This window comes from Bison bison, unplaced genomic scaffold, assembly GCF_000754665.1.
Source record: "Bison bison bison isolate TAMUID 2011002044 unplaced genomic scaffold, Bison_UMD1.0 scf7180017864139, whole genome shotgun sequence".
NCBI lineage: Eukaryota > Metazoa > Chordata > Mammalia > Artiodactyla > Bovidae > Bison > Bison bison.
In genome coordinates this window covers 8,080,383-8,096,314 of record NW_011494711.1, presented here as the reverse complement: position 1 = coordinate 8,096,314, position 15,932 = coordinate 8,080,383, and positions in this window count along the sequence as shown.

Here is a 15,932-nt window from a genome sequence, read left to right as displayed (position 1 = left end):
CATCCTGTATCCTGCATCGAACCTGGACTGGCGATTCATTTCATATATGATATTATACATGTTTCAATGCCATTCTCCCAAATCATTCCACCCTCTCCCTCTCCCACAGAGTCCAAAAGACTGTTCTATACATCTGTGTCTCTTTTGCTGTCTCGCATACAGGGTTATCATTACCATCTTTCTAAATTCCATATATATGCGTTAGTATACTTTATTGGTGTTTTTGTTTCTGGCTTATTTCACTTTGTATAATAGGCTCCAGTTTCATCCACCTCATTAGAACTGATTCAAATGTATTCTTTTTAGTGGCTGAGTAATACTCCATTGTGTATATGTACCACAGCTTTCATATATATATATATATATATATATAAAGAACCTGAAGGAGGCTCACTGGAGGGCATATCAACCAACACAAAAATTATCTGGTGTGTTCAGGAAACAGCCAGGATGTCTGTATGTCCAGAAGATATTAAGGAAAAGGGAAAAAAGAAGGTAAGAGAAGGGGGCAAGGAGCAAAGAAGGTGAGAGCAGATTATAGAGGACAGTAATTCTCAACCCTGGATGTCCACTAGGATCACTTGAAGACCTTCTAGCAAATAGCGCTGCCTCAATCATAAAACCAATAAACTCAATATTGTGGGGAATCAGACTTCAACATGAATATTTCTTTAAAGCTCACCAGACTGTGTCTAATGTGAACCAAGTTGAAGAATCTCTTGTAGGACATTATAGGTAACTTGACTCTAACTTGGAGTAAATGAGAAACCACTAGAATAGGGGTTTTGAACAGAGGAACGTCTGATCTTGCTTAGGTTTTCAAAAGGTCCCTCTGGCTATTGTGTTGAGAATAGATCCTAAGGGGACTGGAACCAGAACTAGTTTTAGAATGCCTTTGCAATAATCTAGATAACAGTGGTTTGGTCTAGCCTGGAGCACTAGTCGTGTGAAAAGTGGTTGAATTCCACATACATTTGAAGAGAGAACTGACAGCATTTGCAGATGTATTTGCAGTTGGGAGATGGGAGAGAAAAACAGAAGTCAAAGATGCTGACCCAAGTACATTTTTTCCTCTACAAGTTCCAGAAGTGCCTGTCATTTTTGTACTCACTTTTTGAAGCTTCTCCCTTTCCGTGCATTTCATTCCTTCCACGTGGTTTTCCTTCCCCTCCATGTTTCCTTCTCAAAATCCTGCTCTTTGGAGAGCTCTTAAAAATGTATCTGTTGAGACATAAATGAGTGTTGAGATTTAAAGTGTACTTTTCCCAAAGAACATTTGCATTGTAGAGGAACAGTTGTATGTGAATAATGTGCCTTTTAAACTTTATGAATAAATATTTCCTGTAATCCTAAATACACATATTGATTTATTCTATGGAGCAAGTTCTAAGAGCAATAGACACAGAATTTCTGCTTTGAGGAGGCTTTAGAGACAGCAGTGACATGAGGTAAGGGAACAGTCAGGGAGCTTGTCTTGAAACTGAGCTTGCACAAAACCCCATCATTTTTCTTTTGGATCATAAGCTTATTTGAAGCATTTTATAGGTGATTAATGGAATGGCAGGTGGAGAGGAAGGAAAGGATTAAAATCCCAACCATACCTTAGCACCACTACTATCTTCACACATGTTTCTTTTCTATTATTATTAAATGATAAAACAGAATAACTGTGATAGAAGAGATCTCAGAAAGCATCTATTTCATATCTGTGTGTGTGCGTGTGTATGTGTGTGCGCGCACGTGCGTGCATACTCAGTCACAGTTGTGTCTGACTCTTTGTGACCCCATGGACTGCAGCCTACCAGGCTCCTCTGTTCATGGGATTTCCTAGGCAAGAATGTTACCAAGTTCAAGCTCAATTTGCTCACCACATGAAAGGCCAGTGAATCAGAGAGCCAGCTGACCAAGAAGATGGTAGACTAATGTCTCAAAATAACCATTTTATGGGGTCTGGATGACAGGTTCTTTTATAGATCAGAAATGGGAGGTAGGGAGGTGAGGAAACAAAGTAAAAAGGCCATTAATCTTGCAAATATCTCCTAGAATGGCAAACCTCAGGCAGGGGATGTGTTCATTTCTTCCTTCCTGGCATCTCCAAGGTTCTGAGCAAAGGCACTTTAGTTTAATAGCCAGGCAGAGGGGCAGGATTCTCTGAGGCAGGCCATTCTGTATGATTATAACAAGAAAAGCAATGAAAAGCAAGTCAAACAAACAATTCCAACATGGAGTCAGATTTGGATTTTCCTTGCAATAAGAATACTGGCATGGGTTGCCATTTCCTCCTCCAGGAGATCTTCTCAACCCAGGGATCAAGCCCACATCTCTAGCATCTCTTTCATTGGCAGGCATATTCTTTACCACTGAATATGGCAAGACCATATCATATCTCTAGGATTCCAGAAATGGAGATTGAGCCTTGGAGAGGCTGTGTTTCTCACACAAGTATCCAAAGCTACATCAGATGGAGTCTTTCAGTATTCCAACAAAACTCAAGCTTTTTCACTCAAACTTTAAGCATCAGTGATCATTTAACTAGAAATATAGTCTTTAAATTTTTATTTTTAATACTATTGCAATAAAAAGGAAGGAAAAAAAAGAGAGAAATTAGTTTTCCTTCCTCCTGAGAACAAAGAAAAAAAGAGAACAGTGAACAGGCTTGAACAATCCTAGATTTTTTACTTCTAACTCTTCATGTCTGTAACTAAGTTTGCTTTTCTGCCTCCCACCTCTACAGGAGCTACATTTTGTACCTAATATCCTTTGACTCTATGCTAAATACCTCTTGTATCTGGTGCTTACACTTACAACACTCTCTTCCCCTTGTAGCGCTTCTTTTTTACATATTAAAAAGAAGCCCACAGAGCCACTGAACTTCAGACTCAATTACTGGGTTACTGATGCCAGCCTATGACTGTTTTAAAAATAATCCAAGAGGAAGAAGACAAGATCCTAATACCTCTGTTTTCCTCATCACTGACTCAAAACTGTGAGCCTTCATCTTATATAAGCCCCTATAGGGCTTATATAGACTCTTCCTGGAGGAGGTGGGGCACAGTTCTTGAGACACGCACCTACTGTGTTCCCCTCTCCACCCGCTGAGAACGAAAGCCACCTTTCTATTTCCTACAAACTCTGTCTAGTATTTTCTTATTCAGCTACAATGGGCAGAGGAAGCCAAGATTTTGGCCAGCAACAGTACTTTATTAAAAATAATGTGTATTATTATAACTAATCAGATAATCTAAGGTTGTATTGAGAGCAAGTTACTGACTTCCTTACCTCCTCCATTCCTACTCTGAAATACGTTTCTCTACTCTCATACATGCATTTGCATATATATACATCCACATATATATGATTATGTGTTGTTTTTAACAAAAAAAGGGTGATATCATAAATGTGTGCACATATGTGTATACTTTACAGCATCGGACCTTGCTTCTATCACCAGTCACATCTGCAACTGGGTGTTATTTTTGCTTTGGCTCCACCTCTTCATTCTTTTTGGAGTTATTTCTCCACTGATCTCCAGTAGCATATTAGGCACCTACCGACCTGGGGAGTTAATCTTTCAGTGTCCTATCATTTTGTCTTTTCATACTGTTCATGGGGTTCTCAAGGCAAGAATACTGAAGTGGTTTGCCATTCCCTTCTCCAGTGGACCACATTCTGTCAGACCTCTCCACCATGACCCGACTGTCTTAGGTGGCCCCACACAGCATGGCTTAGTCTCACTAAGTTAGACAAGGCTGTGGTTGATGTGATTAGATTGTTAGTTTTCTGTAATGGTGGTTTCCAGTCTGTCTGCCCTCTGATGCCCTCTCTCAGCACCTACTGTCTTTACCATGTAAAGAGCAATATTGCATAGGAACCTGGAATGTTAGTTCCATAAATCAAGGCAAATTAGAAGTGGTCAAACAGGAGATGGCAAGAGTAATATAATATATAATATATTATATATAGTAATATATATAGTAATTATATTATATATAGTATTATATAATATATATAATAATATAGAGTAAATGTAAATATTTTAGTAATTGGTGAACTAAAATCGACAGGTGTGGGTGAATTTAACTCAGATGACCATTGTATCTACTACTATGGGCAAGAATCCCTTAGAAGAAATAGGGTAGCCATCATAGTTAACAAAAGAGTCCAAAATGCAGAACTTGGATGCAATTTCAAAAACAACAGAATGATCTCCGTTCATTTCCAAGGTATCAATATGACAGTAATCCAAGTCTATGTCCTGACCACTAATGCTGAAGAAGCTGAAGTTGAATGGTTTTAAGAAGATCTAAAAGATCTTTTTAGAACTAACACCCAAAAAAGATGTCCTCTTCATTATAGGGGACTGGAATGAAAAAATAGGAAGTCAAGAAACACCTGGAGTAACAGGCAAATTTGGCCCTGGAGTACACAATGAAGCAAAGCAAAGGCTAATAGAGTTTTGCCAAGAGAATGCACTGGTCATAGCAAACACACTCTTCCAACAACACAAGAGAGCACTCTACACATGAACATCACCAGATGATCAACACTGAAATCAGACTGATTATATTCTTTGCAGCCAAAGATGGAGAAGCTCTATACAGTCAGCAAAAACAAGACCGGGAGCTGACTGTGGCTCAGATTATGAATACCTTATTGCCAAATTCAGATGTAAATTGAAGAAAGCAGGGTAAAACACTAGACTATTCAGGTATGACCTAAATTAAATCCCTTATGATTATACAGTGGAAGTGAGAAATAGATTTAAGGGATGAGAGCTGATAGACAGAGTGCCTGATGAACTATGGATGGAAGTTCATGGCATTGTATAGGAGACAGGGATCAAGAACATCCCCAAGAAAAAGAAATATAAAAAAACAAAATGGCTGTCTGAGGAGGCCTTACAAAGAGCTGTGAAAAGAAAAGAAGCAAAAAGCAAAGGAGAAAAGGAAAGATATATTTATTTGAATGCAGAGTTCCAAAGAATAGCAAGGAGAGATAAGAAAGCTTTCCTCAGTAATCAGTGGAAAGAAATAGAAGAAAATAATAGAATGGGAAAGACTAGAGATCTCTTCAAGAAAATTAGAGATATCAAGGGAACACTTCATGCAAAGATGGGCTTAATAAAAGACAGAAATGGTATGGACCTAAGAGAAGCAGAAGATATAAGAAAAGTGGGAAGAATACTGTACAAAAAAGATCTTCAAGACCCAGATAATCACGATGGTGTGATTACTCACCTAGAGCCAGACATCCTGGAATGTGAAGTCAAGTGGGCCTTAGAAAGCATCACTATGAACAAAGCTAGTGGAGGTGATGGAATTCCAGTTGAGCTATTTCAAATCCTAAAAGATAATGCTATGAAAGTGCTTCACTCAATATGCCAGCAAATTTGAAAACCTCAGCAGTGGCCACAACTGGAAAAGGTCAGTTTTCATTCCAATCCCAAAGAAAGGCATACCAAAGAATGCTCAAACTACCACACAATTGCACTCATCTCACACGCTAGTAAAGTAATGCTCAAAATTCTCCAAACCAGGCTTCAGCAATACATGAACCATGAACTTCCAGATGTTCAAACTGGATTTAGAAAAGGCAGAGGAACCAGAGATCAAATTGCAAACATTCATTGGATCATCAAAAAAGCAAGAGAGTTCCAGAAAAATATCTACTTCTGCTTTATTGACTATGCCAAAGCCTTGGACTGTGTGGATCACAATAAACTGTGGAAAATTCTTCAAGACATGGGAATATCATACCACCTGACCTGCTTCTTGGGAAATTGTGTCAAGGCTGTATATTGTCACCCTGCTTATTTAACTTATATGCAGAGTACATCATGAGAAACGCTGGGCTGGATGAAGCACAAGCTGGAATCAAGATTGCCAGGAGAAATATCAATAACCTCAGATATGCAGATGACACCACCCTTTGGCAAACAGTAAAGAGGAACTAAAGAGCCTCTTGATGAAAGTGAAAGAGGAGAGTGAAAAAGTTGGCTTAAAGCTCAACATTCATAAAAGTAAGATCATGGCATCTGGTCCCATCACTTCATGGGAAATAGATGGGGAAACAGTGGAAAGAGTGGCTGATTTTATTTTTGGGGGCTCCAAAATCACTGCAGATGGTGATTTCAGCCATGAAATTAAAAGATGCTTACTCCTTTGAAGGAAACTTATGACCAACCTAGATAGCATATTAAAAAGCACAGACATTATTTTGCCAAAAAGGTCCATCTTGTCAAGGCTATGGTTTTTCCAGTTGTCAAATATGGATGTGAGAGCTGGACTATAAAGAAACCTGAGCGCTGAAGAATTGATGCTTTTAAACTGTTGTGTTGGCAAAGACTCTTGAGAGTCACCTGGACTGCAAGGAGATCAAACCAGTCCATCCTAAAGGAAATCAGTCCTGAATATTCATTGGAAGGACTGGTGCTGAAGCTGAAACTCCAATCCTTTGGCCACCTGATGCGAAGAGCTGACTCATTTGGAAAGACCCTGATGCTGGGAAAGATTGAGGGCAGGAGGAGAAGGGTACAACAGAGGATGAGACGATTGGACGGCATCACCGACTCAATGGATATGAATTTGGGTAAACTCTGGGAGTTGGTGATGGACAGGGAGGCCTGGCGTGCTGCAGTCCCCAGGGTCACAAAAAGTCATACACGACTGAGGGACTGAACTGAACTGATGTACATACTGTCGTCTTAAAAAATAGTTACAACCTAAAAGTTAAGAGTTGTATTTATTGGCAGAAATTTTTAGGACTTAAGCTCAGGAGGCAGCATCTCAGGTAACCCCGAGGAAACTACTCCAAGGAGAAGGGAGAAGCCAGATTATATAGAAGTTTTGCAACAAAGGGCAGATAGTCTATCAAAATGAAATGAAAGTCAGTCAGTTGTGTCTGACTCTTTGTGACACCATGGACAGGGATGAGTAGCCTTTCCCTTCTCCAGGGGATCTTCCCAACCCAGGGAATGTACCCTGGTCTCCCACATTGCAAGTGGATTCTTTATACCAGCTGAGCCACAAGGGAAGCCCAGTCTATCAAAAGATTATTGTTAATTAAGGAAAACCAGATATCCCAAATCGAGGATATTAGCACTTTTCTATGTATGGGAAGAAAAGAGAGTCTGGGCTTACTGAAATCATTCCTTCCATGAGCATCTCAGCTATCTGGGGCATTTTTCACATCCTGCGTGCCTCAGGACTCCCAGTAGGGAGTGGCTTCAGCCTAATGGCTGCCAGATCACAGAGATATTATATCCCTTCCTGAGTGCCCTTAGGGCTCAGGAATTCACATTTGGAAGGCTGGAATCTCTGATGACTGTGACATCCTTGTTTACCCATATGACAGGAAATAGTCCATTTCTCAGAATAAAGTGTCTATGTGTGTATATAGGTATAGATAGATACATATACAATCACACTACAACTTATTTTCTTACTTCTTATTTCATGCATCTCTATCCAAGGAAATAAATACAGAATTATTTTTTAGTACCTATGCTATAGTGAAGTGAGTGAAGTCTCTCAGTCGTGTCCGACTCTTTGTGACCCCATGGACTGTAGCCTATCAGGCTCCTCCATCCATGGGATTTTCCAGGCAAGAGTGCTGGAGTGGGGTGCCATTTCCTTCTCCAGGGGATCTTCCCAACCCAGGAATCAAACCCAGGTCTCCCGCATTGCGGGCAGACACTTTACCATCTGAGCCATATTCAATCATTCTAATGCTCCATAAGCACTTCTGGGGTGACTGCCTCTAGAAACACTGAAAATTGCTGTACATTTATTGTAACTTGATGCTTTTATTATTAAAGGATTTATTGTAAGTCATAAATAAAGTTTCTTCTAATCTGCTTTCTATTATTCCACTCTAAACTCTCAAATTTGGCCTTCAACTTGTTCCTTTTATTATTCACTATATATATATATATATACACACACACATATACATACTGCTGCTAATATACCTGGTCCTCAGACTCTTTCCTGGATCCTATTTTTTTACTTGCTATTCAAACATTAAAATGGTTCCTGATAAACCATTATTCTCCACACATACCTATAATCCAATTTACCTCTCATTGCCTACTACAGCAGCTAAAACATTACATAGGCATTGTATGCCTGAATCTGTAGAAAGGAATGAATCTTTTCTAAAAGTCTACTTTGCCTTGGGTCATGACTTTCATTTGGCCAGAGGAAACACCTGTGGAAGAGACACTAAGACATTTTAAGTGGAAGGACCTTGATTAGCCTCTTGTTTATCTTCCCAAAATCAAACACTGAAGAAAGATCAGAGTGCATTTTTCCTCATATGTAGTAGAACCACATTTGAAAATTCAGTCTTCACCCTAGTGAGCTAAAGGTGCAAGATATATGGCTATACAGGCTAAACAATATCCAGGGGTAATCAGAGGCAATATTGGTGGATTTCCTATGAATGGCTGAGAGCACATGCCTATGTAAGAAACTGTCATAGACACTCTACATAAACTCTCACACAGGACGGATAGTGATACAGACAGCTGCCTTTCACACATAAATAGGACATTATTTTCTACTTGTAACAAGGATGTATTCTCTGCAATGGTTGGAAGGCACAACCCCAACTTCAATTTCCCCATTAATCTTTTGACCAGGTAGAAATATATTGGATTACATTCAAAAAGTATTACACAAAATACCAAAAGGCCTAAGAAAAACAGTCATGAGATACAATAAAGAGAGCGTAGATGAAAAAGGTGGCGAAGTTCAGCATAGAATACAGAAAGCTCAGAATAGAATAAAGACCCAGAGATAGCCCAGAAGACTTATTTCTAGTCTATATTGTGAATCTGAGAGTCAAAATAAATAGAAGAAAAGAAGTACAAGTGAAAATATAAATCAAAAAGATTGATGAGTCTGGAGTTTGGATATCACTAAGATTATGGTCTCCAAATTACTCTGGAGATAAGAACAAGTAACGAGAATGGTGGGCTGCCCAGGTGTTGCTAGTGGTAAAGAACCTGTCTGCCAAAACAGGAAATGTAAGAGACACGGATTTGATCCCTGGGTTGGGAAGATCTCCTGGAGGAGGGCATGGCAACCCACTCCAGTATTCTCACCTGGAGAATCGCATGGCCAGAGGACCCTGTCGGGCTACAGGCCATAGGATCGCAAAGAGTCAGACACGACTGAAGCAACTTAGCACACATATGCATGCAACAAGAATAGTATTGACATGTCTGAATGTTTTATGTGTGGTGGGAATAGGGGAGACTTATGAGAGGATTGTGAAAAAAGAGATGAATTAGAGGAGAAACACCACAGTCATGTACTTTTGTAACTTCAACTTTATATGAGAATTTCACTCATCAGAAACATATGGATGCAGGAGGCTACACAGCTACGTTGAAACAGTTAATTCAAATAAATCTGGTACTCAAATGCCTAGAATTCCTCAGCTCAGGATGCCAAAGGGAGAAATCTATGTTCAGGGCCTCTATTGTAAAGTCTAATAGTTATTCAGAATGGAGGATAAAATCGTAGGCTTACTTAGATTTACAATGTACTGGGTTACCATTAAAAACTAAAATAATAATAAAAAGACAATTCTCCCCTATCCACACCAACAAAAATCAAACACTGACACAGATAACTCAAAGACTCTTGTGTAGCTTTTATTTTCTTCAGAGATCACATTTTGTATCCTTTTAATTTCTGGTTCAAACCTTGGCTGCTAAGAGGTTCTCCAGTTTCTCTCAGCTCCCTTAGCACTCTTCACATCTATCCTGAGGGCCTTGGGTCAGTCAGCCAGTCGGCAAAAAATTATGGGATATATCCTGTGCACAGGCTCAGGGCAGTGGGGCTGGTACAACTTTAACTCAACTGCAACAGAGTTCTAATAAAATATGCAGAGAGACACACCACACTGACTAGAGATGAGATTGGCCAGAGAATTCTAAATGGAAAAAGTGATTTCCATTCCTCCTTCTTTAGCATTTCTAAATAAGTCATTTTCAGTCTTTGAGAGGTTCAAATGCTAAATTCCGAGAAATAAGACTTTAGAGTGTCTGGTAAATAAATCCTGGTTTTATTTCAGCACAGGCTCTATTTTTGCAATGTGTATACAGTCCTCAACAGAACAGCATCAGAAATCTAGAGGTATTATGGCACAGTACAAAGATTTTGGGGCCTGAAACCAGAAAATAGATGTTGAGATCAGGCTGTGCCACATTATCTCAGTGTGACTTTAGGCAAATTGTGTTTCTTTAATACTGTTTTCAGGATGATTTTAGATATTTGGGGAGATAATATTTTATTAAAAGTAGAGCATTATTCATTCATATATTATTGCTAAATATAAGAAAGTTATTTTTACTTTAATATCAGTGAATTTTCCTTAAGATCATCATATTACCCTCCACCATAAGAAGAAACCCCTAACATTTAGGTGAGTTCAAAGATACCTCTCATACTTCATTTGATTATTTGCTTCCAAGGACAAAATTATTGAAATTTTGTCTATTGAGCTTCTGAAAAATAACAGTGTTTCATTAAAGCCCTAAAATACAAAGCATTTCCAGGTGGTGGGTCACACTGGAATAAATGTGCTGGAATGAGCAAAGACACAAAATCCAATGGCATTTATTAAAACTCCTTAATCACTGAGCATTCCTTTTTTTTCTTTTGCTTCACCAGTCTGTTATTTTCTCATTTCACTTATTATCCTCAAAGATGATACTCTATGTAAACCCTTTATCAATCAGAGTAGATTATGTAAATTATCCATGTAAATGTACTTAAACAATTAAAGCCAAGTAGATATTCAAAGTTAAAGAATAAATGCAAAGAAATACTAATTCTAATTAAAGAGGAATCACCCACAGACATAAGGTCTCCTGGTACAATTTAGCAAGGGGCTTTTTTTATACCTACTGTGCATATTTATGTATTTCACATAATCACTTTAATTCTTATATACTTGCATATGTTAAATGTAATCGTAAAAGCTTAACAGTGATTCAGATTTTTTTTCCTGCAAATTCTTTAAAGTGTGTCTGCATACTTAAATTGTTATAGTAATGCAATCCAGTCAGAAACTAACATCATCTAGTCCTGCTCATTACTATTGGAACATCAGGATATGCAGCCGCCTTGCATTAATGTTATCAGACTGGACTTTCACTTGCAGAATGAGACCCATTGATTGTGTCAAAGAACATCGCTTTTGTTCTTTAATAACCCATGAGCTCCTTTCAAAAGCAGTTCAGCAATGGTTGCTACAAGACATTAAAACTTCAAACACAGACAACCTTAAGATGAGGTTCTAAAGCACCACTTTCATCAGCATCACAGGGTCATGTGGAAAGAATGTTGGCTTGGTAACCAGACATCCAGCTGCTAGCGCAGACTCTGTTACTAACTCGTTGCATGATCTTAGACATCGGGTTGCCATAAAAATACAGGATACCCAGTTAGATTTCAATTTCAATTCAACAACAAATTATTTTGTAGTGTAATCACATCCCAGATATCACATGGGATATACTTATGATAAAAAATAATTCATTGGTTTATCTGAATTTCAAATTCACCTGGGCATTCTGTAATTTTATTTGCTACATCTGGCAACCCTGGGAGAAGGCAATGGCACCCCACTCCAGTACTCTTGCCTGGAAAGTCCCATGGACGGAGGAGCCTGGTAGGCTGCAGTCCATGGGGTTGCTAAGAGTCGGACACGACTGAGCAACTTCACTTTCACTTTTCACTTTCATGCATTGGAGGAGGAAATGGCAACCCACTCCAGTGTTCTTGCCTGGAGAATCCCAGGGACGGGGGAGCCTGGTGGGCTGCCATCTATGGGGTCACATGGAGTCGGACACGACTGAAGCGACTTAGCAGCAGCAGGCAACCCTACCTGGGCAAGCTAATGATGGCTTCATCATTTGATAAGTACAGGGGTTGGACAGAATGACCTCTAGGTAAGACATCATAAAAATATTAGGTTCATAAATAAAGTGAAAGTGAAGTCGCTCAGTTATGTCCAACTCTTTGCAACCCCATGGCCTATAGCCTACCAGGCTTCTCGGTCCATGGGATTTCCTAGGCAAGAGTACTGGAGTGAGTTACCATTTCCTTCTCCAGGAGATCTTCACAACCCAGGGATTGAACCCAGGTCTCCCACATTGTAGGCAGACGCTTTACTGTCTGAACCACCAGGGAATAAATAAGCAAGAGGCAAAACTCACCATATTTGTCTTCCTTAATTATTAAGCAGAAATTCATATAGTCATTCATATGTATAACCAAGCAAGCTTAGCTTCAGGGTGGAAATGGATACAATATCTCTATAAAATTCCAATATGGACATGCTCAGGCATTTTAATAGCTATTGAATTTGCTATCTGTTGCTGCATAATAAATTACCCCAAAACTTTAGTGGCTCAAAATAACATTATCTCACATTTGTGTGGGTTAGAAATCTATGAACAGCTTAACTGGATCCTCTGGCTCAGAATCTTGCAAGACTATAATAAAGGTTTTAGCTACAGATATAGCCATCTCACCCTACTCCAGTACTTTTGCCTAGAAAATCCCATGGGCGGAGGAGCCTGGTAGGCTGCAGTCCATGGGGTCGCAAAGAGTCGGACACGACTGCGAGACTTCACTTTCACTTTTCACTTTCATGCATTGGAGAAGGAAATGGCAACCCATTCCGGTATTCTTGCCTGGAGAATCCTAGGGACGGGTGAGCCTGGTGGGCTGCCGTCTATGGGGTCGCACAGAGTCAGACACGACTGAAGCGACTTAGCAGCAGCAGCATAGCCATCTCAAGGATCACATAAAGGAAGACACTCTTTCAAACGTGTACATGTGGTTGTTGATAGGGTTCGCTATCTTGGGGGTTGTTGGACTGAGGGCCTCAGTTCCTTGCTGGCTATTGCCTGAAGCCACCTAAATTTCCTTGCCACATGAGCCTCCCCATAAGGTGGCTCACAACATAACAGCTTGCTTTCTAAGAGAAAAGCAAGCAAGAAAAGCCAAACAAAGCAAGCAAGTCAGAAGTCACAGCCTTTTATAACCTAATCTCAGAAATAATATGCCATCACATTTACTATTTGTTAAAAGCAAGTAAGTAAGTTCAGCCCACAATCAAGGGGAGAAGATCATATTGTAAAAAATTAGTATGCAGAAATCTCAATTAAATGTAGTCAGGAGAACAGAAGGGGGAACTCTCACATCCTATGATGATAACACAGCTCGACAGGAAGAAAAGTCCTTTTTTTCCTGGCAAGGACTCAGCCAATGAAAAGCCATGGACTCTTGGTTTCCTACAGCCCTCCCAACTTCCTTTTCCTCCCTATAAAAGAGCTTCACTTCCTTTGCCATTCAGGGGACTTGCAGGTGGCTTGCCATGGTTGCAAACCCCAAATTGCAATTCTTCACTTATTTTAAGTAAATACAATTTTTGTCAGAGAAATAATTGGAAATCTATTTTTTTTAGGTCAATAGTATAAAATGTAAATAAATACCAGGAGGTGGGGATCACTGGGAATCATTTTAGACACTATCTACCATACTGAAAAAAAATTTTTTTTCTGGAAAAATTAACAAGCAGAGATCTTAGTTAAATATAGTTTATTATTAGTTGAAATGAAGCCTCTGTATTTGGGCCCTTAAGAAATTAGTGGCCAATATTAAAGGCATAAGACTTTGGATCAATATGAAATTGAATCATTATTGGAAGTATCTCCCACAGAGAGAGAAAGCTTTCTTTTTTCTAAAGATATCAAACATATATGTTTCTTTTTCCATATGAAACATGCAGATAGAAATTTGGTTTATTCTTTTTTTCAAAAGGTGGAGTCATAACTCAGACATACCAAAATCTAACTATATTGATCCAAACTTACCACGCTTGTTGTTCAGTCGCTAAGTCATGTCCAACACTTTGTGACCCCGTGAACCACAGCACACCAGGATTCCCTGTCCTTTACTATCTCCCAGAGCTAGTTATATTTTGGAATGTCTGAGTTATGACTTCATACCATGTTTATTAATCCTTATTTCCATTGATGATATAGCATCCTTAGTCTTGCCCTTTACTTGATAGTTTCTGGCTTTAAATTAATATTTTGGGGTTAAGAATCAGTCATCTTAGGATTTAAAATTAGGGCAAATTTAACTAGTGGTTCTCAGATTTGATCATGAAGAAAATTTATCTTGATGTTTATATTTGTTCCCTGGGGCTTCCATAAAAAGGTTTACAAACTAAATGGCATAAAACAGAAATGTACTCTCTCAGAGTTCTGGAGGCTAGAAGGTTGAATCAAGGAGTTGGAAGGGCCATGCTCTCCTTGCAGGCTCAGGATGAGGATCCTTCCTTGCCTCTTCCCAACTTCTGGTGGTTGCCACTAACGCTTGGCATTCCTTGGGGTGTAGATGCGTCACTCCAGCCCCTGCCTCTGTGTTCAATGTTGTTCATCACTCTTCCTTTTGTATTTTCTCATGGTGTTCTTTCTGTGTCACCTCTGTATACAAAGTTCCCTCTCTTTACTAAGATACCATTCATTAAATTAGGGCTCACCCTAATCCAGGAGGAACCATTTTACCTTGATTACATCTGCAAAGACTTTATCTCCAAATAATGTCATTCACAAATCCTAACTCCATACCAGGAGCTAGGATTTCAGCACATCATTTTGGGGGACACAACTCAACATGCAAGTGTTCTTGGCAAAGATGTCCATTCCCATCTGACAAGAATTTTGGATCCCCTTGGGATTTTGATTTCATAGGTCCTGGAAGGAATGACAAGCTCTGTGTGTTCTCTGGGAGTGGTACATAGATAACACTTTGGCAAACTCTGCTGAAACTAACCAATTATACTTTTCTACAAACTGTTGTTGGGCAAACAACAGTTAAAAGCCTCTGGACTTTGTCTTCAAGATTCTCTTAATGAGAAAATTTAGATGAGGGACAGTGTGGCAAAAATGAATCAAACCCGAAGGTTAGCATCAAAGGACACTAGTCTGAATATTGGCCCCACACCAGCCGTGTCATTGTAATTCAACCCCTGAATCTCTGCTTCTTTAACTACATCACTGAATTTCTCTTAGAATTAAATGAAATGGCATTTGCAAAAGTATCTGGCCAGTTCAAAATAATACTACACTATCAGGGTTGAAAATGGCAATAAAATGTATCAGTGCCATTTAATCTAGTAATTCCCCTTCATTCATCATTTATTTAACAAAAATTTATAAAATACACACCATATGCCAGACATTGAGCTTAGCATTGAGGATGCAACTGTGAAAAATAAATACAATCCATACTTCATGTTCTGGAGGAACCATAACTTAAGGAAATAATCTAAAATATTAAAAGATATCATCAACATAAAACTTTTCATGGCAACATCAAGACAATAAAATGAAAGCAGCAATAAATATCTAACAGAAAATTTCTTTGTCCATTGAATGCAACACTCTGCAGGCATGGAATGAAGACTGTGTAAGAATCTGGAAAATGCTTTCCATGTTACATAAAAATTAGGGTACATGCACACCATGATTACAAATACATAAATATATAACTGTATTATAGGAGGGAAGGTCTTCCCAGATTGAACTGATGGTAAAGAACCCACTTGCCCATGCAGGTAGACTTAAGAGACACAAGGTCAATCCCTGGGTCTGGAAGATCCCCTGGAGGAGGGCATGGCAACCCACTCCAGTATTCTTGCCTGGAGAATCTCATGGACAGAGGAGCCTGGCAGGCCGCAGTACACAGGGTCACACAGTCAGACACGACAGAAGCGACTTAGCATGCACACATGCATGAGGGAAAAATGTACTAAAAGTGACCAAAATGAAAAATTAAACAGTGGTTAAGATAATGAAACAGAATTACTAGTCTTTTTTTTTTTTTTTTTTTACTTTCTGG